Here is a 27,743-nt window from a genome sequence, read left to right as displayed (position 1 = left end):
TTCTGGAGGAGATGCGAGTTAAAGGGCTTCAAAAGCCCCGTGTGAAAAGCCTCCTCCCTTGGGTTGGTCCTGCCATTCGGAAGTCAGAATCAAACGACAGATCATTATCTGAACTTGGTGGAAGAATATTGGGCAATAGTTATGGTGAGGGATATGAAGAGAAATATTTGTGCACAACCCAAAACTCTGAATATGACCGGGCTAGGCTTGCCAACTCTGATTGAAGCTGTTCCTAGAGAGTTTTCCTTCCCTTCACAATATCAAGCAATTAACATCTTCAGGATTGATTTCAAGAGTGACCTGAAGATTGATAGTGATTCTTGGAGACTCCAGGCCATTCCTGGAAATTTTGGAGCTTAGCAAGGGCCTTCATAAAGCTTGAACTGCAGCAGCATACTATGTCTTCACTGTGCTCATCTGTGGGATCAGATGGCCCTGCAGTGTTTCTGACCCCCAAAGTAGTCTCCTCTTAACTTTCCCAAACCTTAACCCAAAGTCCTTGTATGGGGGGCGGGGGAGAGGCAGGTTTCACCATTCACTGGTACCCTTCGCCTACTCACATCTTGACTGTGCAATCCTTGTGAGCAGTGCAGAAAGCCTGGCCGCTAGCTTTCTATTGTGGGTCCAGGGAGACGATTTCCTTTGCAAAAAGTGCATTATAGTGCCCAGTGAATGCAGAAAGCTGCCGGGCAACATCCTTTAAATTACTCAGCAGCACCACCCCTTTTGTCAACACTCACGCAAAGAGGGGAGAATGAAAGTAGGCATGTTTATGTGTGGGAGGAGTGGTGATTCCAAAGGAAGGCGAGGACAGAATTGTGTATGCGCGTGTTTCAGGCGCCTTCTTCTAGGGTAAAAGAGAGACGATGATGTTGGGGTGGCCTTCACAGCGTCGGACGTTCGTAGGTTCCACTCCAAGCAGTGCCTAGTTGCATCAGCCAGAGAGCCTAGTGTGACCCATCCATTTTTGTCCATCGGAACTTGGTGCTTTTATTCCCCAGCCGGTTCTCTGAGAAAGGGGGAGGGGGCAGAGCAGGGGGATTGGCTGAGGCAGCCCGTGTGGGCGTGGCTTCGGGTCAAGCAGGGACCCCGCAAGCAGCTTGAGAAGCCCCTTTCCCTGCCCCCACAGCACGCAGAGCTGCCTTCCCGCACGTCCCCGAGCTTTGTGCTCCCCTCCCCGCCCCGCCGCGCCAGGAGGATGATCGGAGAGGCCCTCGGCAGAGTTCTGCTACGGCGGCGGCGCTGCAGCAACTTGTAGGCGCGCACATAACAGGTTGCAGTCCAGGTCCGTTACAAGCCCTGGGAGTTTTGCCGTGGACTTTAACGAGACGGGAATGTCACTCCCTCCATCCTCGTCAGGCACACAGCAACAATTCCTCCAGGGCGCGCGCGGGCGCGCGCACACACATACACGCACGTGGTCGCGCCCTCCCCCGACCCTCTTTCTCTCCCAGCCTTTGAGCAACAGGCTTGTGTTCGCAGTCCCCCGACTCCAGCTCTGTTTCCCCCTCCCCCAAGCACTGATCTGGGCCCCAGTCCGGCAGGAAGCCGGACGGGTGCAGCAGAGCAGGGGAAGGATCACGACCCCCCGCCCTCATCCGCTCCCCCTCCCCTTACCTTGTTGCGACGCAGCAGCAACAGCTCTAGAAAACCTCTGAATGATGCCGAGGACAAGCAGCGCGATCCGGTACAATCCGAGAGGGCGGGGTGGAAGGAGCCGGGGAATGTCCAGGGATTAACTCAGACGGGTTTTATATAGAACCGGGGCGGGCATGCCCAGTGAGGCCGGGCAGCTTATCAACCGTCGGGGCAAGGCGGGCAGTCGCCAGAGACACCCACAGCCATTGACCGAGGAGGGAGAGACCCGCGCCGACGTGCTGGGAGCGAGAGCGTGTGGATGCGCGGGAGCGTAATTGTGCACGAGGGGGCTGGGATTGTTGTGAGGGATGGAGCCGCAGCAGCGGTATGCAAAGGGTCGGTGGGAGGGATTCCTTCTGCCACCACAGTGACTGCGGGCGGGGGAGGGCGAGCGTGAGAGCCGAGGAATTTCCTATTGGAAGGACCCTTCCGCTCCCGGGGATATGCCGCAAATGCTTGTCCATCGCTCCACAGACCTCTTTTAAGGCATGCGAGGTCCTTTCCCGTGGCGATTTCATTCATTCTCACAACAACCCTGTGGGGTTGAGGTTCATATTCCCATTTTACAGGTTGGAAGAGGAGGAAGACAGCCCAAGCCTTCTACCCTGTACAAGATAGCCCTTTGTTTATGTTTAACTTTTGAATCCTGCCCTGCCTCCCTCCAGGGGCTCCCAGAACCTTAGTACCGGCCCCATCCCCCAAATCACAATTCTCTGACCTTCCCAAGGAGCTTCATAGCTGAGGGGATTAGAAAGAAACTGGACTTTCCTGTGCCAAACCCAGCATTTTCTCAAAACTACTACAGTGGCTTAACATTGTTTAGGTGTTTATATTCAAAACCAGCTCCTGGGGGCATTGGCCTCTCTCCAGCACTTAGCACCATGCACTGTTAAGGTTAAGTTAGGTGCCACACTTGTGGAAAGTTGTTCAAGCATTGCCGAGAAATGTCACACAGAAATGTCACAGTACCTATGGCATGTGCTTTTGGCCCCACTGTTTACAAGTGCTCCCCTCTGTAGCAGCCATGTACATATGTCTGTCATCTGAGAGGAACACTTGTGCATTGGATGAAGTGGCTTGTAGCCTGAGAAAGCTTGTGCCATGCTGAAGAGCCTTTAAGGGCCACAGGGCTCTTAGTGAGATGCCAGTTACCCGCATATTTATAACTGATAAGCTTATACCAGAGCTTGGTATCAAGCTCTGGCTTGATACCATTGGCTGCTTGAGGCAAACAACCACCTCCCTTATCCCTCACTGGCCGTGCCTGCTCGGTCATAGCTGGCGCTACTACCACACCCTCTCACTGTCCCAGCCCTGTCTCATGGCCCAGGCGCTGTCCTCTTCCCCTTCAACTCTGGCCTTCTGGGGTGTGCTGCTGTTGCACTTTCATACAGCTATGGCAGTAGAGGTGATTCCTTCATCAACTGACCTCTTGTCACCACCGGCTGTGCAGGCACCGTTGCTTGCCCCCACCCTGCCCCTCCAGCACCAATGAGTTTGATGCTGGAGGGAGGGAGAGAGAGCACACAGCCTGGTGCTTGCATACTATTGCAGCTGGCAGAAATGAGGACCACTGCTGCTGGATGCATGCTCCATTATTTATTTATTTATTTATTTATTTACACCGCCAGACAGGTGTTATTGACTGGTTTGTTTTATCCAGCCATCGAGTCCTTCCCAAGGACCAGAATTTTATTGTCGATGTTGTTGCTGTTGTTATAGATATCGTCGCAGAATATAGGCTGTTCCCAGTAAAGTTGCTTTTTGTAATTGGCTGATGATGATTCTGTGGCCCCTATGGTGTTATTATTATTATTATTTTGCATTTATATCCCGCTCTTCCTCCAAGGAGCCCAGAGCGGTGTACTACATACTTAAGTTTCTCCTCACAACAACAACCTTGTGAAGTAGGTTAGGCTGAGAGAGAAGTGACTGGCCCAGAGTCACCCAGCAAGTCTCATGGCTGAATGGGGATTTGAACTCGGGTCTCCCCAGTCCTAGTCCAGCACTCTAGCCACTACACCATGTTGCCTCACCAGTGTTGCAGCAGCAATGCATCAGCTCTGCAATGTTGCTCCAGCTCCAGCTCCAGCTCTGTGTGCTCTCTGGGGAGAGCCAGTACCAAACTTGCTGGTGCTGGAAGGGAGAGAGAGAGAGAAAGCAAGTGTGAGAGCGTGTGTTGGTGCTTGCACAGCATTGCAGTGGGTGGTGATGAGTGGCCAGCTGGTGAAGGAGCTGCCGCTACTGCTGGAGGATGCCGCAGAACACTGGTGCTGAGGTGGAAGAGGGCAGCATCTGGGAGGCAGGGGTGGGCCCGTGTGGAAGTGGGAAGGCAGGGGTGTGGTAACTGAGAGGGTCGGGAAAGCCTGTAGTCTAGAGCAGTGGCAGTGGAGAAGGAGAGGTGGGGATAGCTGATGTCCAGGGTCAGAGTGTGGGGAAGGATTGCCCACACTCAATGCCCTGTGGCACACTCATTGCCTCACCTTGCCTCATGGGGGAACTGCCTTTGACTGCTAGCAATGTATGGGTTTCAAACCTCCTAGTCCACCAGAGAGAATCTAGCAGTGGACCTAGCAAGGAAATATTACACTTCATTCATCTGTTGAATGAAGGTTGGTGTAAATCGTCCTATGCCATTTTTGGAAGGGCGGTCAATCAATCAATCAATCAGTTAAACAAATAAATAAATAAATTGCACACTCTTGGTGTCCATGAATAAAGTGGTGCAATGATTCCCATTATGTTGGGGCTGGAGCCTGTGTTTCCATATTGCATTGCCTGCAGGTCCCCTTCTTTCTCAAGACCAGGGGTGTAACTATAATAGGGCAAGGGGAGACAGTTGTCTGGGGGCCCACTGCCTTGGGGGAGGGCCTCCCAGAGGCAAGTCACATGACTGACTCCCCCAGCCATGCACCCACCCGGGCTTCCTTCAGTTGTATTCATCCTCTGAAATTGATGTGCGTCTTAAGACCTGGAGCTACCAGAACAGCATGTCTTTCTCTAGTTCCATTAAATGACTTGCATTGTCCACAATTTACAAAACCTTTTTAAAACTAATTTAGGATGATGTTCTATTGTGGCATATGCTTTTTGTTATCACTATTCAGCCTCATTTAAGATTTCTTTACTTCATGATCTGAACTTCAGTGAGGGGGGGGCATTTTAAAATCTTGCCTTTGGGCCCACTCCCACCTTGCTATGCCCTTGCTCAAGACACACCCAATTTAAAATGTGTCTGCAACTCCTTGCTGTGACCTTTGAACAGCAGAAAGGTGCGGTTTGAAAGCTGAAAACATGCTTCGTAACATCACAGGGGAAATGCTGGATTCCAAAGCCGTACAACCTGTCTCTGGAGCCGGGACCTGGAGCTCTTACGGAGAGGGACAGTTCTGTAGCAAACGTGTGCAGCTGAGGAAGGGCAGGGGCAGCTGAACTGAGGTGTTACTGGATGTGACGAGATGGGGGTTACTCTCTGCTTTCTTGGGATCTACCCTTAGTAGAGAGGTTGCTCTGATCCCAATCTAGGAGCATGTCTCTCCTTTGAGGTAGGCTGCCACCAGTTGAAGACTGATCTCAAGCCACTGACCAGGCTTAGACACGGCTTCAACAATCTAGAACTGTCCGACTTGGGGCTTACAGGCACTGTACAGCCGGAGCCCACACAACCCAGCTCAAGACAACAATATATTATTCTGAAGACAACTCAACAGTCGCACATAACCTTACGAGGCACATGGGGAGACGTTTTGCAAGTAACCTTCCAGAACCTTTTAAACCAGGCTGAAGCCACTTCTAAGTGGCTTAATAAACAAGAACTTTATTAATAAATATAATAATATATATTATATTATAAATATGATTTAATATAATAATATAAATATGATATAATAAAAATATAATTATTATTTTACATTTTGTATTCCGCTCTTCCTCCAAGGAGCCCAGAGCAGTGTACTACATACTTAGGTTGCTCCTCACAACAACCCTGTGATGTAGGTTAGGCTGAGAGAGAAGTGACTGGCCCAGAGTCACCCAGCTAGTATCACGGCTGAATGGGGATTTGAACTCAGGTCTCCCTGGTCCTAGTCCAGCATTCTAGCCACTATACTACGCTGGCTCTCAGGTTTTTTTTTAACATTTTATATCCTGCTCTTCCTCCAAGGAGCCCAGAGCGGTGTACTACATACATACATTTCTCCTCACAACAACCCTGTGAAGTAGGTTAGGCTGAGAGAGAAGTGACAGGCCCAGAGTCACCCAGCAGGTATCATGGCTGAATGGGGATTTGAACTCAGGTTTTCCCGGTCCTAGTCCAGCACTCTAACCACTACACCACGCTGAAATATGAATTTTATTAAGAAACAAGGGTTGCACACAGAATAAGGAACTGGGAGAAATAGGAGGAACTGGAAGTAAAGGAAGGCACACAGGAATTCAAAAGAAAATACAAAAACATTAACTAACTAATTAGCACTGAGTTTTACCTTAGCCTAGCAGTAGGCAGGTCCTTGGCTGAGAGAGCATTAATTTCTACAGTTTCTTCCCTGGAACACCCGTTAGAAGATGGGAAATGGTGAACCCTGGCCAGGCCCTCTATTTGTATAGCCATTACAGAGGAAGAAGGCTGTCCTCCTGTTCCCAGGACAGACAGCTCTTGGATCCAGTGAGAAGGCCTGGCACATCTCTGATGTCATGCTGGTTGGGGGCCAGTTGAGATTTGAGATTTTCCATCCAAACCGGTGGGAAACACCACTATCCAGCTCCTAAATTTTTAGACTGACTCCTAGTTCCAATGACAATTTGTCAAGGCCTGACTTAACTTCATAAAGTTTATCACAGGGGTCAATGTATTCCAGTGTAGTACTTGCCCCAGAATAGTAGCCTGCATTCCCACCCCGCTTTATGCTCCCTGTTTGCCATTCTTGTTGCAAGACAGTTGGTAATTCATAGGCTTCAAGGACATTCATAGGCTTCAAGGACATCAGGATCTTCTCCATTGTATGCCCCATTTAAAGAAATGTGGCATACAATGTGTGACGAGATGGGGATTACTCTATGCTTTCTTTACTGTGCCCAATGGGGCTTGCACTGTAGACATTAGGAATGGACTGTATGCTATCTTTGCCCCTGAGCAGTTTAGCCAAAGCTACCAATTTCTCAGGAAAAAGCTATGAATATGATTGAGCACTATTCAAAATGAAAGGATATTCTTTCATACTTTTATTACTTCATCAGCTTAGGTATGGTTCCCTTTTCAAAGTTCACCTCCACAACTATTTTTAAAATACAGGAATAAGAAGTTAAAAGAAAGGGAGACATCTATCACATAGACTCAAACTGGCTGTCCATCCTGTTAACCATAGTAGCCAGTACTAAATGTTAAGGAGCACAGTAAGAGAGTTCTATGGAACTCTTCTAGTTACAGAGAATTTTGAAACATCCTTAGCATCAACATCATATGCTGATAAAGAAGAAGCCCTTAACAGTCCCCCCCCCCACTTTCTTTCCATTTCATAAAGGTTCTTGACACAAGCCCTATTCACACATTGTGTTGTGCATACGTACATATATCTGTACACATGTGTACATGCTGTGTGAAGGACTGTACATGAGTTCACTTCAAAAGTGAACCTGGGTATAGGCCCCCTCAAATTCAAGGTATGGATTGGAAGTGTACTGCTGTGCATGCACTGAACACAGTGTGTGAATAATTACATCTGTATACACTGTGCACAAATTTTATGTACATTGAACATAACGTGAATAGGGTTATAGACTCTCATGTACAATATATTGCTAATTGTGCAATCCTGTGCACTCTTGCTTGCGTGTAAATCCCTTTATTCAGTAAATCTTACTTTACATAAGGTCTGCATTATGCCAGGTAGCTTCTCAGATGCACTCCATGGACATAGCAGGTTAGGCTTTCTACAACAGACTGGCAACATCCCTAACACCCTGTAAATGCTACAAGCCTAAGCCACTTTAACTGTAATGTCAGGCAGGGGACTGACATTAAAGAACACTAGAAATTGAAGTTCTCTGAGAGAGGGCTGGGGAACTTTGCTTTAGCACCTAGATACAAGTATAATCCACAGAATTCTTTCAGGGCAGCAGCCTATATCCTCCTCCTAATATGTTTGACATCACACATAATTGTGCCAAATATAAGTGGTAGACATCATAAGCAGTAGCTTTAATCATTGCCATATATGGACATTTGTGACTGCTTTTGTTTAGTATAAGCAGATGCCCACAATAGGTACAGGTGATAAGTAGAGTGCTCTGTTCTGCCTCTGTTTAATAAGGTGGATAATATGACATCAGATCCATTCCTTTGTTTACAGTTGGAAACCTACTGCTTATATGATTTGCAAAATGTTCTGAACTATTTTTGTCTTCCTTAATGAATACCACTCTTTGAAAAGAATGTGGAATCTTTGTGTGTAGAGTGGCAATAATTATATTATCAAAAAGGATTCATTTCCATCATTTCATTTTTGTATCTTGTAAAATACTTTTGAGTTAGGAAACTTAATCATATTTGTAAACAACTAAGCCCTTTTGCTGGATTCAGCAGCACCACCATGAAAACAAAAACAGAAACCTTAAATCTTGCAACTACAGTTACTTTACTCCACCATCTTTGTCAAATGCTAAGCAAAAAGAACTAGTTCAAGGCCAAAGTTGTCCTCTTGCACAATTAGTCTTTATGAGAACATAAATGTAGTATCTTGCTAGATGATCCCAAAAGTTCATCTAGTCTCGAACACTAGTTAAAATAGGCCAGTCATTTAGGAGAACCACATGACTGGCTGAGTCAAATAGGAGGTCCTAGAGCACCTTTCTTATGAGGCAAGACTACAACACCTGGGGCTTTTTAGTTTAGAAAAAAGACGACTGCGGGGAGACATGATAGAGGTCTATTAAATCATGCATGGTGTGGAGAAAGTGGGGAGAGAGAGATTCTTTTCCCTCTCACACAACACTAGAACCAGGGGTCGCTTCATGAAATTGATTGCCAGGAGGTCTAGGACCAACAAACGGAAGTACTTTTTCACACAACGCGTGATCCACTTGTGGAACTCTCTGCCACAGGACGTGGTGACAGCCAACAACCTGGATGGCTTTAAGAGGGGTTTGGATGACTTCATAGAGGAGAGGTCTTTCAATGGCTACTAGTCGGAGGGCTGTGGGCCACCTCCAGCATCAAGGGCAGGGTGCCTCTGAGTACCAGTTGCAGGGGAGTAATGGCAGGAGAGAGGGCACGCCCTCAACTCCTGTCTGTGGCTTCCAGCGGCATCTGGTGGGCCACTGTGCGAAACAGGATGCTGGACTAGATGGGCCTTGGGCCTGATCCAGCAGGGCTGTTCTTATGAGGATGCCTCTGATACTGCATGAGGACCTGCTGTTCCAAAAGAAAATATAAAGAAATGTCACTCATGAGTCATATAAGACATTTTCTGGATTGTGGCCTGTGTGTCAACTGTAGTTGCCAGCTAGATACCTCTGAAAGGCTCTCAGGCAGGACATGATGAAGGAAGCTACCCTCTGTTGTTGTCCCCAACACCTGGTAATTGCTGGTATACTTCATCTGAAAAAGAGTCTCGGAGACACGTGCGCATCAGCTAGGACTCATTTGGCTTTAAGGATGAGCAACCTCTCCTGATGCCTGCACATCACTGGTTCACTTTCATGTACATAATGATTATTCAAGAGTTACGACACCAATAGTATACCACTAATGTGTTAAACTCTTGTCAGGAGTGTATTCATGGAATAAGAACTTAAGAAAAGCTCTGCTGTATCAGATCGTTTGGTTCAACTGTCTGTTTCCAATGCTTGCCAGCCAGATGCTTCTAAGAAACCTAGAGGATGTGCACACTTTAAATGGGGTGGGGAGGGTACCTATCTTCTCCGATGATCTGGTGTGGTTCTGAGGCCACACTGTGTTCTGAAGGATGGGGAAACGCAGCCTGGTCTCCAAAAATCCCACAATGCACCATGCAAGGAGTGTCATGCATTGGGGGATTTCCGCATAAGCCAGACACTCTAGGAGTCCAGCTCTGTGTCTGCTCGGGGATCACATGATCAGAGACTGAGGTAAGAGGATGTGCACATGCCCTCTTACCTCAATAAAAGCCTGGCAGGGGGCGGCGGAATAGCCGGCTACCAAGCATGGCAGCACCAGAATCGGCCTCGATCCTGGCAGTTCTTATGAGCAACCCTATCCAGGAAGGGCTGTGCATGCCTGGGTAGGGCTGCTCATGTGGACACCTTCTAGTTGAAGAAACCAACTGAGAAAATTCTCCAACATTCCTCCTTGGGAGGAACCCTGACATTCAGATAGAATTCCCACTTCAGAGAAATTACTCCGTATCCCTAGCTCCCTTGGTTGTCCCCAGTTCCTAGCATTCAGGTACATTACCTCTGAACATGAATACATTGCATTTAGCAGTCATGGCTAATGATCTATCCTCCATGAATTTGTGCAATTCTTTTTTAAAGCTGTCTTAACTAGTGGTCACCACATCTTGTAATAGCGAGTTCCATAAGCTAGGTAAGCATTGCATGAAGCATTTTTGTTTGTCTGCCCTAAATCTCCTGCCAATCATCATCATTATTATTATTTGGTTGGCCCAAACTCTGGTATTAACAAGCACCATGATAGTTATAAGCAGAAATTTTAATGGCTGTGGTGCACATGAGATCATTTCCATGATCAAACCTCACATGCTTTTTTACCAGTAGTAAAAAACAAAACTGCACTATGTAATAACCCTGATGTTATTACCCTGATGTTACAGCAGTTCTTTGAAAAGGAATGTGCCCACAAGCAGTATCTCTGATGATCATGAGTGGTATCCTTACTAGTACTACTACTACTACTACTACTACTATTATTATTATTATTACATTTATATCCTGCTTTTCCTCCAAGGAGCCCAGAGTGGTGTACTACAACATACTTGCGTTTTCTCCTCACAACAACCCTGTGAAGTAGGTGAGGCTATAAGTAGGTTATCTATTGTGTGATAGATAGGGTTCTCAAACAAAACACATGACCAGTAAATAAAACTCTTCCCTTCATGATATTTGAACATATATATGGACTATTGCTTCCCTACATACACATTTTCTATTACCTATCTGTCTCCCTTTCAAGTACAGATTTAGACACCGAGCATGCACAGACTCAATTTCCAGTGTTTTTGACATGCTTATATATCAACCGCTCACTGATACACAGAAAAGGACAACAGAAGTGATGGTATTTGTGCATCAGCTTCTGCGTGGGGAAGATAGAGGAGTTCAGAGCTTCACCTGGCTTATAAAAAGAGTTGAATGAGAAGGATCAGGGATCATAAATGATATGAAAAAAGGGAACTGATATGAACAGGGAAATGAGACATATATTCAGATAATAAAAAAGGGTAGGAGATACCTAGTGCAAGCAACAGATTTGAAACCGAAAAATTATTGTCCCATAAATGTCACCACAAAGGTCAACAATATAAGAACATTTCATCATAGGTGCAAATCTGTGCATTGGTTTAAAATATAGCTGTGCCCCTTTGCACAACCAAATCACTCCTGAGGTTGGTTGAATATGTGAATTCTGAAATTGTTACCAGACAGCCTCTCCTCTCCTCTTTGGGAAACTCTGGCTTTCTGTAGTAGGAAAGGAAGCAGAGCATTGACTAGTATTTGGTGTCAGGAGGGAAAACCTGACTTCTGATTGAATCAGGTAGCTGTGTCATGCAGAAACTGAACCAGTGCAAAAGCTGCCTAGCAAAACGTGATGCGTGCACCACACCTCCAGTGAATTCCATGCATTCTTTATGAAGCTAGATTTCTGGACACAGCAAAGGAGTCTATTAGCTTAAAGAATCCCCTGAGAAACAAGGAAAAATACTCCAGAATGCAACCAAATTTAAAGTACTATTGCAGTTCAATGCAATAGAGCCCTTTTGTTCCATGTGTTCTCTGAATAGCCACCACCAGAACCACACCCTCTTCAAGTCATTAGCTGGAATTCCCCTTTTGTCTACCTGGTAAACTAAAGCTTTCCAGGTATTAGAACTCTGTAGTAGGGAGAACCCTATAAAAGGTTCCCCCCCTAATGAGAAGGAGAGCTGGTTTTACGGTACATGTGAGCACTGTCTGCTGTAAGATATTATCCATAGGGAATGGGGCTGTAGCTCATCTGCTTGCATACAGAAGGTCCCAGGTTCACTTCCTGGCATCTGCAGGGCTGGGAGAGACTCCTACCTGAACCTTGGAGAGCTCCTGCCAGTCAGTGTAGACAGTACTGAGCTAGATGGACCAATGGTCTGACTCAGTATGAGGCAGCTTCCTATGTTCCCTTCTTCTTCATTCCCAGGCTGATTCTGAGGACTGGCAGAATTGACCTGGACTGTCATAGTGGTATGTGGACGGCCAGATGAAGTGTGTAGCAATAGCCTTGTGCTGCTGCACATTTCCACTGTAATACCAAAGATTGGCCACTGCCAAAGACAGAATATTGGGTCAGATGAACCAGAGTGGCAGTCCTCACTGTTTAAAATAGTCAGAATTGCCACAAATGCCCATTATATAACTCCCTTGGGCACTTAGAAGAGTCACATTGACCATGGGAATAAGGCTTAGGGATTTGCAGTGCTTTGGGAGTTGCATTCTGCCTCTGCGTAAAGTTGGAGGCTCTCCAGGCCAACCAGCACATTTATCCGCACTTGCTTTAGGGCTCATTCACAACACAAGAATCTGAACAAACACTAAGACAGTAATCACAAAAGCCACGAGAATGGAAAATTTTGAGGCCAATGTTTTCGCAAGGCAGGATGTGATCCCATTTAAGACAAAAATATCTTTGGACAAAAGACCTCAAAATGGCTGACTGATGTAAACAGCACAGAGACAGTCAGGCTTGCGTGGCTTTGGGAAGAAAGCAGGGAAGAAAGAACTAAGCACAGTGCTTGGGTCTTACAGATACTGGGTCTACAAGGGGAGCTGGATTCTGTTGATGCTAGGGCAAAGTGGTAGATCTGCATTCCTAGTAAATACAGAATGGCCAGCAGCTTTTTCAGCTCCATTCTTGATAGGTAGGAGTATCTTTGGTAACAGAGGATGCATGCTTGATTTTATATCAGCTGGCCTTGAAATTTGTGGTACTGAGGGGAAAGACAACCGGACTCCCCTGATATAGAGAACAGCAGGAATGGAGCAAAATATATTACAACTTGCATTGGGAAACGTTCAAGCTCTGAGACGTTGTCCCATTAGAAATAAAGGCCATAGAAATAAAGGCAGGAGAGAAGTGTACACAGCTGGAAAGTTTCAATTTTCATTGCCATGATACTGGTCGCTGCTGAACAAGCAAACTTATGTACAGTAAGTGGTTAAAATGCCATTGTGGTGGATGAGGACTGCAGAGATCCAGGTCCCAATCCCCTCTGTCCTGATAGCTGGCCACTACCTTGCAGCTGTACCTGTCTCCCAGGATAATTGCCCCTTAGACCACCCTGAACTCCTCAGAGGAAGGGTTGGGTTGGATATAAATGGAAATAAGAAGGAAAAGTGGCTGTTCCGATCAGCTGTAAAGAAAACTATTGTAGAGGAAATACCCCCAGGCTTTATGCACTGCCATCTCTCCCCTGTCCTTGCACATAGCTGTCTTGCATTGTGGCCGAACACTGCCTGTGTTTTCAGATTTGTTGTGTTGTGCACAATTCCTTTCCCAGCCAATGCTGATACTATACTCCTTGCCATGTCATAGGGTTGGGAACTGAGTTAGAATGGAGTAGCCAGTGGCATGTAGAGAATAAGTGTGCCCAAATATGTTGTTAAATCGCACCCCCTGCCTCAATTTCATGTCCTACTGCATTATTGTGTTATTTGATGGGGTTTTGGTTGTTTTGCACATTTGCTTCCTGTATTAATTGACTGTTGGAGGTGTGCAGATCGACAAGCCCATTTGGAAATGCTGCTGGCATTTACATAAGTCAAAATGTTGGCTAAGATACCCAGTCAGGCTCCCTGGGAAGCCTGGAATACGAGTGGGCTGGAGATCAGGTGTCATCTTGGGTGCAGACAAAAGGGATTGTCACCATCAGAAGCACCACTCCTCATCATAAATCTGGGTGTTCCAAGATTTCAGCATTCACAAGTAATACTGCTGGGGACTGAACTGGACCTAGAGATTGGAGGTGGGGAGGAGCAGGAGACAGAGAGGAAGAGCACAGGGCTCTCAGATTCACGGACTAAGAGACATTCCAATCCAAGCCTCCTTTGCTCTGTTCTTGGTGTGGGGGTGTGATAGAAGTTGACTCTATTAGTCAGAGGTGGTCTGAGAGGAATTCAGATCTCTGTTTCAAGATCTGGCAAGGAGACTAGACTCTTTTTCTGTCTCTGCCTGTGTGGCAGCTTTGAACAAGTATTTCAACCAGTTTCCGAACAATGGTATACTGTATACTATGAGTCATTGTGGCCCAATTTATTTATTGCATTTTTATACTGCCCTTCCAATTTGGCCTAGGGCGATTCCAATGGAGAAACTTTAGGCTGGCAACCCTGAAGACCTACAGTCTCATTCATTCCATTACCTCAAGCCTGTGTCCCATCATTCTGTTCTGCGTCTGAAAAAACATGAGAGTAATGGAGATCTGACACATAGGACTGCTGTTGGAAAAATGAGATGAGGATCATTAAACATGCTGCATATTAAAAGTGCCAAAGAAGTGATAAATCAATCACTTGTCCAAGCAGAGAAGTCAAGGATTAAAAGTAATCTTCCATACCTAAATCAAAATCGCCCAATTCAGCAGACCCTAATACACACAGAGAAGCACTGTCCTTTTACCCTTTTCACACACACAAAATAAATGCCAGCTTAGGGAATATTTTTTGTATTTAGTTCTGAGAGTTTTTTAGTGGGTTTTTAGTGGGTTGATGGGAGGGGGGCGTATGGGTATATGTTTAGATTATTCTTGTTAGGTCCTGTAGTAGTGGTTGTAGATTCTTTTCAATCTCGTTGTTCTGCACAGGACAATGACAATAAAGATTTATCTATCTATCTAATATAGGATATGATGATACCATGTGGTCACCAGCCTTTCCTCCCCTCTGGCAGGGCTCCTAACATAGCCAACAAGAAACTCAACCGATGTAGATTTCCTGTCAGCATGGAGGTACCGTGGTGGGGAAAATGTATTTGGTTGGGAACATTCACATGGATAGGTTGCTTTTTGCAGAAACTGAGAATTATTTTAGAGAACCTCACCGCTCCCCTTTAAAGAACTGCCACACACAGGCTGCCTTGACTGGCAGCCCTGGCACTGAAACAAGCCTAGCACTGGTTGAACTGTGTGGTGTAAATATGCCCAGTATTGGATTAACTGAAGAGCAGGAGTGGCTTTATCTAGTTAGGAGGAATCTTCATTGTCTCAGTAGTAGTAATACAAGTTATTATTACTAATATTATTTGTAAAGCGCTTCAGCTGTACAGTCACTACAGCTACCTTCTGCTCAAACTTGGAGAAGGGAGCTCCAGGAGAAGCAAAAAGAGGAAGGGATGGTCCTTCCATGAGACAGGATGAGGCAGTCACTAAAGGTTCAGGTGGGGGAAGCACAGAGGGCAGTGAGTGCTAGACACCACCACCACCACCACCACCACAGACACCCTTTCTTACCCCACTGGGGCATACTTCTTCCTCCCCACTCTGCCTGACTTGAGCTAGGCATGGCCCTGCCGCCACTGACTGACTTGGTGATATAGTCTGAGAGTGCTCATATGCCTCTCAATACCAGTTGCAGGAGCAGCAACATAGGAGAGGGGGCACACCTTCATCTCTTGCCTGTGGGCTTCCCAGAGGATCTGGTGGGCTGCTCTGGGAAACAGGATGCTGTACTAGATGGGCCATGTTTGGCCTGATCCAGCAGGGATGTTCTTATATGTTGCCACTGCTGCCCTGACAGTATGGCCTGAGAATGCTGAGCACCTAGCTGCAGGTGTGTGTGTGTGTGTGTGTATGAGAGAGAGAGAGAGAGAGAGAGAGAGAGAGAGAGAGAGAGAGAGAGATTGCCTTTCATCTCAGGGAGCAAAATGTCTTGGACCACCCCTGTAAAGAGCTGTGAAACAGAGGATGTACTTGTGGTAGCAAGCATGAATTCTTCTCTTTGATAAGCAGGGTCTGCCCTGGTTGCATATGAATGGGAGACTGCATGTGAGCACCGTAAGATATTCCCGACAGGGGATGGGGCCACTCTAGGCAGAGCACCTACATGCTTGCATGCAGAAGGTTCCAAGTCGCCTCCCTGGCATCTCCAAGATAGGACTGAGAGAGATTCCTGCCTGCAACCTTGGAGAAGCCGCTGCCAGTCTGTGTAGACAATACTGAGCTAGATGGATCAGTGGTCTGACCTGGTATATGGCAGCTTCCTATGTTCCTATGTTAGGTAAGAGGAAAGTATTAGCAGAACATTAGAGTGGGCAAACAAAGAGAGAGAAGACAAGTCAGAGAAGGCCAAAGAGGGAAGAGATATAGAAACCAGAAGTAGAATTTTAACCTTGACCTGATGCTTGGCTTGCTCTTAGCCTTAATGTTTCCTCAGAAATTAATTATTATTAGAGTATACTAATATACATAGGTCACAAATTTGTATTGGTTTTATACCAGTTAAACTGACATAGCTTCCCCCCCCCAAAAAAATAATAGGAAATTAATTTTTGTTTAGTGAGGGAAATGAAAATTCTCTGTTACAGCTCCATAATTTCCCTTACATAACTATAGTTCCAAGGGTTTCCCAGGAAAGATAATTCTTATTACACTTCTCTAAGTCTATGTTGTAGGTATGTCCAAGACAAGCATTACCTAAGACTATTTGAATTTTCCTTCTTCTTGCTAGCTTTCAGTTCTGTTGATAAACATGAACCGTGCAGTAGTGGCTGGTAGAATAGATAACACCTCTCAAGCAGGCACAGTTTTGAAAGTTACAAATTTCTTCTCTGTGGGGGAAACCCACCTTATACTTGTATATAACAAAACTGAAAAGACTGCAAAATTGAATAAATATCCATAATTATTTGATAAATACAAAACAATTCCAAAAATAGTTGCATTACCAGGCTAACATCTTAGTACCATCCACAGCCTCCCCCTTATGTATCCATTATTACCTACCAATTCCTTCCGAAAATATTTTTTGGAGTCAACTTTATCCTCCTACATCTCACCGGAAGGACAAAACATTCAATGATTGATCGGCTCCTAGAGCTCAACAATATATTGAATTGTTATAATATAATGGAATTGTTTTGTATTTATCTTGTATGTTTAGAAGCTTTGGAGCTCTGAGGAAGAATGATCGAAATGGGTTTGAAAATTTCCCGGGCCAGCCCATCAGCTCTGTCGTATACAGATACTCTGCACAGATCTGCTCACTAGCAATTATATTACACCTTCATTCTCAACATTCCTGCATTTTATCTCAAAACAACAAGCTCCTCTTATTTCTATTTATCACCTGGAGCTCAAGGACTGGTTATCTCAATGCAATGTTTGCAATTGTTATTTTAGTTATGTTAGAATTCAGGTGATTTGTGACTCTTGTGATTTACACAAGTAGATCTATGTGATTAACACATGAAAATTATATGAGGTCATGTGATTGTATATATTCAAATAATTATGGATATTTATTCAATTTTGCAGTCTTTTCAGTTTTGTTATATACAAGTATAAGGTGGGTTTCCCCCACAGAGAAGAAATTTGTAACTTTCAAAACTGTGCCTGCTTGAGAGGTGTTATCTATTCTACCAGCCACTACTGCACGGTTCATGTTTATCTATCACTAGCTGGTCGTGCAGTCCCGCATTTTTGCCTTCAGTTCTGTTGAGGCAGGACCTGGGCATGTCCCAGTACCATTTCCAACTAGGTTCTGACCCTCTCATACTATGAGGCTATTCACATGGTCTGCAAAAACCATTTCCAACTAGGTTCTGACCCTCTCATACTATGAGGCTATTCACATGGTCTGCAAAAATCGGGCTAAGGGAGCCTAGCCCGATTTTTGCATACCGTGTGAACCACCAGGCTCGGCTGCGAGCCCGGTGGTTCCTGAGTGGGTAACCCGCTCAAGTAACCCTCCCCTTAAACCAGGTTTGCTCATGAGTTGCTGTGGTGCGGCTTCGCGCCATGGCTACTCACGAGTAGACCCCTGGCCGGGAGGCTTAAAAACAGCCTCCCGGCTTGGGGGTCTCTCCAGCATGCCCTGTGCGCTGAAGCAGGGCATGCTGGAGCTTCCGGGGGCCACACGGCCCCCGAACTCCTCAGCCCCAGCTGGCTCCATCACAGAGCCGGCAGTCGTGTGGGCGGCTGATCCGGCTGCCCCGGCAGGGCTTCCCCGATTGTCTGCGGAGAGAGCGGGCTTAGCCCACTCTCCTTGCTAACCTGGACAAAGCGGGTCTCACTGATCGTGAGACCCGCCTCTATGAATCTGTGAGATTACTACATATAGTATCATGAACATTCCTAAGAAAAGCAAACCACCTGGTTCAAAACAAATTCCTTTCTTTAACTAAAAACACAGCATAATTTTTGCCTTTATGGAAGCAGACCTAAACATTACTAGCAGCACAACTGTACACAGAACACAATCCACCATTGCAATCGTCGTTATTCAGCTTTAAGAGGAAGGAATTTAGACATGGGATGCTTGCAAGTTGTGCTTTTCTTGAACCTGTATTTGTTTCAGTGTTCTCTCTATTTGCTTTCAGGGATGGAGCCATTCAGGAGCAGTGATTCTAAAGTACCTGCTTACTTTTGAACTCTGCCACAATGGGCAGAAAGTATTATCAAAAGAAAAAAATAAACAAATTGTATCAATATTGCAACACCATTATACCTTATCTCCCTATTTGTTTGAGAATGGATTATTAAGTACAATTTATGCAGCGCTGTTTTTCTGAGTTGTGCACAAACATCACACTAATGAGACATCACAGTGGGCCTGTGGGATATGGAAAATGTCATTCTTGTTTCCTGAAAGGGATGTAAGCCTGGTGAAATAGCTTTGCATAATTTAATGAAGGGAAGCAACAGTCACATTGGCTTTTGCACATTTCAAAGTAGCTCTAGCGGTAAGCAGCAGCTACTTCAGGCTAAGGCTGCTATCTTATGCACACTTCCTTAAGAGTAAGCCCCACTCAATGCATTTGGATATCCTTTTGAGTAAAGGTGCTTAGCTTGGGATTGTCTTTTCTCTGGAAGGGCCCTTGTCTTTAACAGCTGCATGGGAAACAACAATTCAATAGGTGCAGCATCCCCTCCATATGTCTCATACATAGCTGAATCTCTGTCCCACTGCTATAAAGACACAAGTCCTGCCAGAAAAACATGGCAACCCTAGAGATGTTGTAGCCTTAGAAACAGCGTCATGGCAAGCAGCAAATGCCGTTAGCAACTTCAGTGCCACAGCTTGCCTACAAGTGTAATGAGCTCCCATAGGCATTCCTGTGCATAGGGAGAGAGGGAAGAATCTATGAGCACCATGAAGAAATAGATACTGCCAAGAAGTGACAAGGTGGATGACTGGGGCACAAGTGGAGACTAGAATCCAACAGATTACAACATAGAGCACATTTGAAGATCTATGCTCAGGCAATACATGTGGCAAAGAAGCTATTCTTTTCTGCCTGTATTGCATCTGCAAGCTCACACCCAGCAGAGTTGTTTAGGGTTGTGAGAGGGCTAGTATGTGCCCCTCCACCCTTGAATCAGAATCTGGAGCCATCAATTACCCATTTTGATGATTTTAATGAGCTTTTTGTGGAATATATCATATTTGGACCAACTTAGACTCAGACCCCACAATTATTGCAGAGTCTAATGTGGAGGTATCCAACAACTCCTCTTGTGTGCTTGGGCTTGATCAGTTTCAGTTTGTGATGATGTGGACAAACTGCTTGGAGCAGTGTGGCCTACCACCTGTTCTCTTGACCTTTGTCCTACATGGCTTATACTATCTGGCAGTTGGGGGGATGTTGTAGAAGTCCTGGTAGATATTATAAAGGCTTCTTTGAGGGGTGGCCTCCTTGCCTTAAGGAGACAATTAGATCTCTTCTGAAGAAGCCTCACTTGGGTGCCAGAGTTAAGCAACTATAGGCCTGTTTCTAACCTTCCATGGCTGGGCAAGGTAATTGAGAGGGTGGTGGCCTCCCAGCTCCAGACAGTCATGGAGGAGACTGATTATCTAGACCCATTTCAAACTGGTTTTTGAGTGGGCTATGGGAGAGATTCTGCCTTGGTTGGCCTGATGGATGATCTCCAATAAGGAGTTGGCAGAGGTTGTGTGATTCTGTTGGTGCTTTTGGATCTCTCGGTGGCTTTCAGTACTATCGGTCATAGTATACTTCTGGACCATCTGAGAAGGTTGGGAGTGGAAGGCATTGCTTTGCAGTGGTTCCACTCCTACCTCTTGGGCAGATTCCAGATGGTGTTGCTTGGGGACTGTTCTTCAAAACATGACCTTTTATATGGCATCCTCCAGGGTTTGATATTGTCTCCAATGATTTTCAATATCTACATGAAGCCACTGGAAGGAATAATCAGATTTGGTGCAGGGTATTCTCAGTATGCTAATGACACTCAAATCTATTTCTCCATGTCAACATCATCATCAGAAGAAGGTATAACCTTTCCTAAATGTCTGCCTAGAGGCAGTGATGTGCTGGATGAAGGATAACAAACTGAGACGGAATCTGGATAAGACGGAGGTACTTATTGTACCTAGAGGGATCAGGTACGCAGTCTCAGAGTGCTTCTGGATCCAAACCTTCCTGGTGTCTCAGGTTGAGGCAGTGGTCAGAGGTGTTTTCTATCAGCTTTGGCTGATATGCCAGCTGCGTCCATTTCTTTAGATAAACGACCTCAGAACAGTGGTACATATGCTAGTAACCTCCAGACTTGACTACTGCAAAAGACTTTGTAGTACTTTTGGGGGCTGCCTTCATACATAGTCTGCAGTTGCCACCAGCTCACCAGGTGGCTACACCGGGATGGGCCTTCTCTGTTGCCACCCCAAAACTCTGGAACGTGCTTCTGCTGAAATAAGAGCCTCCCCATCTCCGACAACCTTTTAAAGGTCTTTAAGGACACATTTATTCACCCAAGCTTTTTAACTACACTTGTGGTTTTAAATTGTTTTAAGGTTTTAATTTATGTTTTGATTGCTTTTATGTTGCTGTAAACTGCCCAGAGATGGAAGTTTGGGGCAGTGTACAAGTATGATTTTTAAAATAAAATAAACTGTACTCCATGCCTAGAAGGTGCACTCTGGGTTTCCTTACTCTGAGGAAGTGCTATAAGGGCCAACCCATGAAAATTCAAGTGTTGTTACATTAGAGGCCCTGACTGGTCCAAGGCCATCCAGTGAGCTCCATGGCTGAGAAATGAATTGAGCTCAGGTCTCCCAGGCCCTAGTCTGACACGCTAACTACTACACTACACTGGCTTTCACTGCCACTTGCCTGAAAGCTTGCAGAGTTGCTGCTCCAGTAGTTGATAATACAGTACTTTGAGAAGTAGTCTGATTCAGTTGGGTTGTTCACATGGTGGTAAACTGCTTTGGGGTTGTGCCCGTTCCTGATTTTTGGTCTCTCAGCAAAAACCTAGGTAGGAAAAGAGGAAAGAGATCATGTGGGAGGCAGGTGCACCCTCCGATAGCACCATCCTACCCAGCACTTTTACCCAGCATATTTTTGAGGGTGGAGGAAATGCAGTCAGAGCCTGCACCCACCTCCTACACAATCACTTCCCCTTGCCCTAGCAAAAATCGAGAGCAAACACAGCTCCCAAAACTGAGTAGGAACATCATGTGAACTGGAATGAGCCCTGGAATGAGACACCTACTGACATTTTTTGCCATCAGATCATGAGAGTGGTTAACCCTTCGTTCTTGTTAGCCGAGAGGAGTAACTTTGCAGTTCTCTTGCTGTGACTATCTCTTTTCCTTGTATTCAGTCCTGTTTATTCATATTCAAACCCGCCCCCCCCCGCCCCGAATTCCCAGTGACAATTGCTTTTGTGTACATGAGCAGGGAAATAAGATTGGCAAACACAAGAAGGGGAGGGATGCAGGGAGACCTGGTAACAAGATTTCCTTGGGTTGAGCTATGTGTTCTTGATTAATAACAATAATCCCACATCTGGGGATGAAGTTAACTCAGCGCACAGTGGAGAACCCATGTGACTGATCTAGAAGAGTGGAGATGAAGACAAGCCCATGCAACTGTAGGGAATTGCCTCACACTGCTTGCCAGATGGAAGTTTTGGCGATGGAGGCAGCCTTCGGCCTCTGCCAGAAAGTGACTCAGATCACACAGGAACTGGAGCCAGTCACAAAATAGTGGCTTGGGGAGGCAGAGGTAGTCACGAAATGGCAGCTTGTACAAATATTTACATTGTGCCAGTTCAGGTTATCACCACCCTCTACACGCAACGAGGATGGAGACATGCTGAGAGTGCACCTGTCCTGACATCACTAAAGGACATCCCAGTGCACTGCCAGGATGTCCTTTAATTGCATGAGAGGGGTGGTAATCTGAATCACCCCTCTACATGCATTCAAAAACCCCAGAGGGTCAAATTGTAGGGGTGTGGTCATTCGGATGACCGCCCTTTTCACATGATTAAAGGATGTTCCAGCAGTATGTCAGAACAACTCTTAGTGCTATCAGGGCAGGTGCATTCTCACCTTGCCCCTGCTCTTAACAAGTGATCTGGCCTGGTGGGTGTTCATCCAAATCAGCTCATTGATAGAAAAAGGGATTTTAACATCAAACCCGTGAATTACAGGATAATTTTGATGCCGGGCAAGGGAGCAAGAGAAGCTGCTTTGTGTGGAAATCACACAAAGTTTGATTATCAAACTTTATTTCAGCCATCAACCAGCAAAAAGAAAATACACCAATACTGTACCTGTTTACATAGTTGTGACAACTGTTCAAAACAGAACAACAGTATCATCCTAATTATCCTTAGAAACCAGGAAAAACAAACAAACATCTATACTTCAAATATATTATTACATTTCAATTCAGCAAGAATTTTGGATAATCCCACAATGGACTCTGTTTGTCACTGTACAAAATCTGGCAACATTATAGGTGATGATTTGATTCTAGTCCAATAGAAGAAAATAAACATAACATTCTTTAGAATGACCTGGAGACTTTGATATAGAAGTGAAGGTTTAATCTTCACGTTATTCCTTATAAAATAAGCAGTATGATAAAACATGCTTTACTGTCTCAACTTCTCCCAAATTGCAGGGACACAAATGCTCCAGGTAAGGAATTTTAAGAAACCTACCACACCGACTTGATGGCACAACTTTACCTTTTTACCATCTAGTACCATTTAATGGTGCAATGGGGAAATGACTTGACTAGCAAGCCAGAGGTTGCTGGTTCAAATCCCCGCTGGTATGTTTCCCAGACTATGGTAAACACCTATATCAGGCAGCAGCGATATAGGAAGATGTTGAAAGGCATCATCTCATACTGTGCAGGAGATGGCAATGGTCAACCCCTCCTATATTCTACCAAAGAAAACCACCGGACTCTGTGGTCACCAGGAGTCGACACCAACTTGACGGCACACTTTACCTTTACTGCAGAGGGAAGTGCATCAAAATGAGCCAGGGAGAACATCCTCTGGTGTTTTAATACCGTCAGCAAGTTAAAATAATCCAATGACCTACCATTACAAACTAGTCTTTTATAGATAGTGTGGCCAGAAATGGAACCCACATCATTTTGTCATTCTACAGCTAGAATGCATTGTTCTAAGAACAACCTAGCTTTCTCATACCCCAAGGGAATCAGAGATTCTATAGAAAACCCGCATGCTTGAAGTTTATGCGGCAAGGCTTTCTTCCATTTGGATTGGAAGTTATCAGCAAGGGTAAGTGGGGCCAAAGCTTTGTGTGGGAAGAAACTGGTGATAAATTAATGGAAGAGAAAGTAAAAGCAACTCTGAGCACCTGGGCAAAGAGAGCAAAAGAGAGATATTAAAATGGTGCAGCCATGCATCCACTCAGCCAGCCAATCATATTTGCAGCATTGTCTAGAAGGAAAAGAGAGGCTGCTAGACCAATCACTTGGAGAGCTATTTCAAATAAGCTCAGGAGGAGCTACTAGTATTTCCCAAGCTTAAGCATAATCTGGGAGCATATCTAATTTCATGGCAAAGTTAGTGATATGATTACACAGATTGCTTTGTTTGATTCAAAAAGCATTCTAGATGAATCTGTATGGTGTTACTCTTACATGTGTAGTGCACCTCCGTGATCATCATCACTACAGATGGACTCCACCTCATTATCTCAGTAACTATTGGACCAGTGTTGTTGGGTAATGTTGCTGGCAACATGAGAATGTTGCTACAGACATTGTCTCCGTTCTGTGTATGGGGCATGCTTGTCTATATATGAAAGTAACTATGTACTGGCTTAAAAGCCACCTAATGGTGCAGCGGGGAAGTAACTTGCCTAGGGAGCAAGAGGATGCTGGTTTGGATCCTCATTGGTATGTTTCCCAGACTATGGGAAACACCTATATCAGGCAGCAGCAATATAGAAAGATGCTGAAAGCCATCATCTCATACTGCGTGGGAGATGGCAATAGTAAACCACTCCTGAATTCTACCAAAGAAAACCACAGGCCTCTGTGGTCGCCAGGAGTCAACACCAACTTGATGGCACAACTTTACTTTTATGTACTGGTTTGGGTGTGGAGTTTGGGATTGTCTGCCTATTTGCTGTCCTAAATTCAAAGTGAGAGGCTCTCCCTCTCTCTGCATAAGAGACTGTTAGTATGTTGTTGTTTTTCCTTAGCCTATGTTTTAGTTAGTAATAAATATAAAACTCTTGTTTCTCATTTAAAGGTGGCTGGCTTCCTGTTCAATTACTTATATAGCAATTTATCTGCAACAAATGTGTCACTGGAAAGTTATTTTCATAAGCTGTTTAAAAAAAAAAAGGACATGATGATTTCTGAAGATTCCCCCTGCCTCCTTTTTACAGGCAGAACACCATGGGGTGGAGTTGGGGGGGAGGGGGTGAATTGTTAACACCATTTTTGAATCTGTTATGAAATGGTAACTATTTCACTATGCAAGTAACAATACATTTGTTGTACGTTCTTTTGTTGTACTTTTGTTGTACTTTCCCTCCCCACAAGTAATTGAAAGAGTATATGCTTGACAATTTTTCACAAAAAATATTATATATATAACAATTTATTTCAAACAGTCAAAAATGTACCAGAAACTGTGATGTCATGGATGCAGCGATATTGAGTGGGCCCTGAAACAAAAATGAAGCTAGCCCCCTGCCCCACTTCCCTCCCTCCTTCTTCAAAGAGGCGGGAGGGGGAGAGTGAAAAGCAAGCTGTCACCCAGGTGCCCAGGGACATCCCCCACCCCGCATTTAATCGATTATAGCTATGCCTCTGGACTCTGGTCATCACAGAGGTGCACTACACATGTGAGAGTGGCACCATGGAAATTTTTTATGTAGAGAGGTTTTTGAATCAAACAAAGTAATCCGTATAAACTTGTCCATAGCTTACCACTAAACATGTTTTAACACACTATGCTCCCTGATTATAATGCCAGCCCCTCCTGTAGGTGACAACCCTGACTTAAGGGCGGTGACTGACACCCAGCAGCTTCAGAGAAACTGAGAGGAGGCTGGCTGAAAAGCAAGGTCTTCAAAAGGAGGCCCATGTTCTCTCTATTAACGAATTGTTTTATTGGTTAGTTCACCTTCTGTTCATAGTCATTGATAGCATATTTGGGGGATTGTTATCTGTAATGTGTGTTGCTAATCTGTTCTTTAACAAGCAATTGTTACTCTTAAATGTACCTTACATGCCAGGGCTTGAAAAATACAAAAACCCAAGCTCAGCAGACAAGAGCTGTGTGTGCTTCTTCTATGGGCAAGAAGTTGAACTGTGTATGCCTGCATATGTCCTGGGTCCTTTAGAGGCCAGGCTCCCTGCGTGGCTCACTTCTGTCTCTGGTTCTTCTTGGGATGCATGTGTTGCCACTCGCTCGCAGCAGGCTGTGTGGTGCGCGGGGGCACCTGAGGCCCTCCATACAAAGGCAGCTCTGTGGGCCCCCTTGGCTGGGAACGGCCTTTATCCTTTGTTTGAAGGAACACTTGTCATTTGTTTCTTTACACATCAGGCCCCGCTCTGAGGGCCTGTGTTCCTTCCCCACTCCCTTGTCTTTTTTGTGCTCTCTCTTTCCTCTCACTTTGTAAACAAGCAAGTGGATTAAAGAAAACCTTTACTGGGGATGGCCCCATCATCTAGACCCCATGAAAGAGAACCACCTCACCGTCCACACACACACAAAGGCATAATCCTGTTGAAGACAGTAGACCAACGAAAACTTTAGTTGGTGTAAAATAATAAAAACAATAAAACAGGATTTAGATAGTGTTCAGTGTGCTTCACTGTAATGACCTGACTTGGCTGACTGCCCAGCAGCTGCAAAAACCACTCTTTTTGGAGGAGAAAGGAGAGACAAGAATGGAAAGCCCGACGTAAACAGGACTCAGCACCAGAGGACGGACGACTGGAGAGTCACAAATGTTGCCAGAGGTCTAAACTGGGAAGTCCACAGGATCTGGAGTACACACAAAACAATCAAGGTTGCTCACAGTAGGGCTGGTCACTATGGAAGTTGTTTCCAACACAGACCCAGCATCCAGGCTGCTCTAAATAGGCAGAGTGCTGAGAGCCCCACCCATCACTGCAGCTGGGTCTTATCAAGGAGATATGGCTGGGCCAGAGAAGGATACCTGTTCCTTCTGGCTAGCCTCTCTAACCTACGGTGTTCCTCCCTCTGAGCCTGTACTCTGGCCAGACATCGCTGTCAGGGATCTGGGACAGGCACCTCGCTTTCAACAGCCTCAGGCTTCATCAGGAGGAAGGAGGGAAGGAGGCAGAGGGGCCTGCAAGCTGGTCAACTCTGGCTCTGTTGAGCTGGCTGGAGCTTCAGCCTGCCCCGCCCCCCACCCTGCTCTGGGTCTTCATCTGAAGAATCCTCCTCCACAGCCCTCATGGGAGTCATCAGATTCACATACATTAGCTCAGTAATCCTTACAACAGTCCTATAAGGTAGGACCCATATTATCCCCATATTGCACATGGGGGTTTGGCTATGACTGAAAGAGAGTGGTTTACCTAGAACATAGCAGAGAAGTTCAAACAAGAATCTTTCTGATTCACTATACTCTTACACACACACATACACACAGCTGCTGCCAGAACTGGTAAAATGTTCATTGCACAACAACAAAAACATAGAATTATGAGGGACTAAGAACCCATCTAGTTTAAGCCTTGTCCAGAGGAAGGTCGATCTACCAGCTCCTCCTTCCTTCACAAACAAATTGCTGCTTCTTTCTCAAACATAAAGTAATCTTATATAGATTTAGCAAGGAGTTTATTCAGAAACAACTCTATTTTCTCCTTCTCCTTTCCCTCCGTTTTCCTTTTGGACTCCATCCGCCACGCTCTCTACAGGATCCCCACTGGGACAAACCTTTAAACAACAAAACATAAAAGATACTGGATAGAATACAAAACTCCAGTCTCCCATATGACACTGGGACACAAGAGATGCCGTCTGAGGGCAGATAATGCTATGGCATTGTAAGGCAGGCTGCATCTGATCACATGTTTTAAGGATAACACAAAACTGTACAAGGTCCTTAGCCAGTCCTTACCTGAAGAAAGTTTGCATAATAGGAAGAGAGAGCTTGCTGGTTCAAATTAGTATTCCTCCATTCATTTAAAAGCCAGCCATCTGAAATGATCTTAAACTCTATATCTAGAACAGCCACAGTTTTGTGCTGGCTTTTGCCTATAATCCATTGTTTTGTTGCAAAGGAGGAATGCACTGGCTTTATTTTTTTTTTTAATGTGAATAATAAAGTCAGGAAGCAAAGGAAAACTCAAAGAAAATAGCTTTGTCTATAAGCCACAATCTGATTCTTCTGATCCAATTTCAGGCTTTTCAATAGGGTTAAAGAAA

At 45.2% G+C, this 27,743-nt stretch overlaps 1 protein-coding gene and 1 long non-coding RNA gene across 2 annotated transcripts in view; one reads left to right on the top strand and one right to left on the bottom strand.

Annotated features, from left to right (window-relative positions):
* Positions 1–1,949, bottom strand: part of CARNS1 (carnosine synthase 1) — a 39,713-nt gene extending 37,764 nt beyond the window's left edge. Inside the window, exon 1 of the mRNA XM_053287239.1 lies at positions 1,618–1,949. The gene's annotated coding sequence lies outside the window, so the exon portion shown is untranslated. The remainder of the gene's footprint in view (positions 1–1,617) is intronic.
* LOC128341142 (uncharacterized) lies at positions 1,472–18,534 on the top strand. Its single transcript, XR_008314228.1, has 3 exons — positions 1,472–1,687; positions 14,721–14,825; positions 18,413–18,534. It is a non-coding gene; the product is annotated as an uncharacterized LOC128341142 (long non-coding RNA).
* Positions 18,535–27,743: the final 9,209 nt, after the last annotated feature.

This window comes from Hemicordylus capensis, chromosome 1, assembly GCF_027244095.1.
Source record: "Hemicordylus capensis ecotype Gifberg chromosome 1, rHemCap1.1.pri, whole genome shotgun sequence".
Classification (NCBI taxonomy): domain Eukaryota; kingdom Metazoa; phylum Chordata; class Lepidosauria; order Squamata; family Cordylidae; genus Hemicordylus; species Hemicordylus capensis.
Note: the sequence above shows the minus strand (reverse complement) of the source record. Positions and strands in the feature narration are given on the sequence as shown.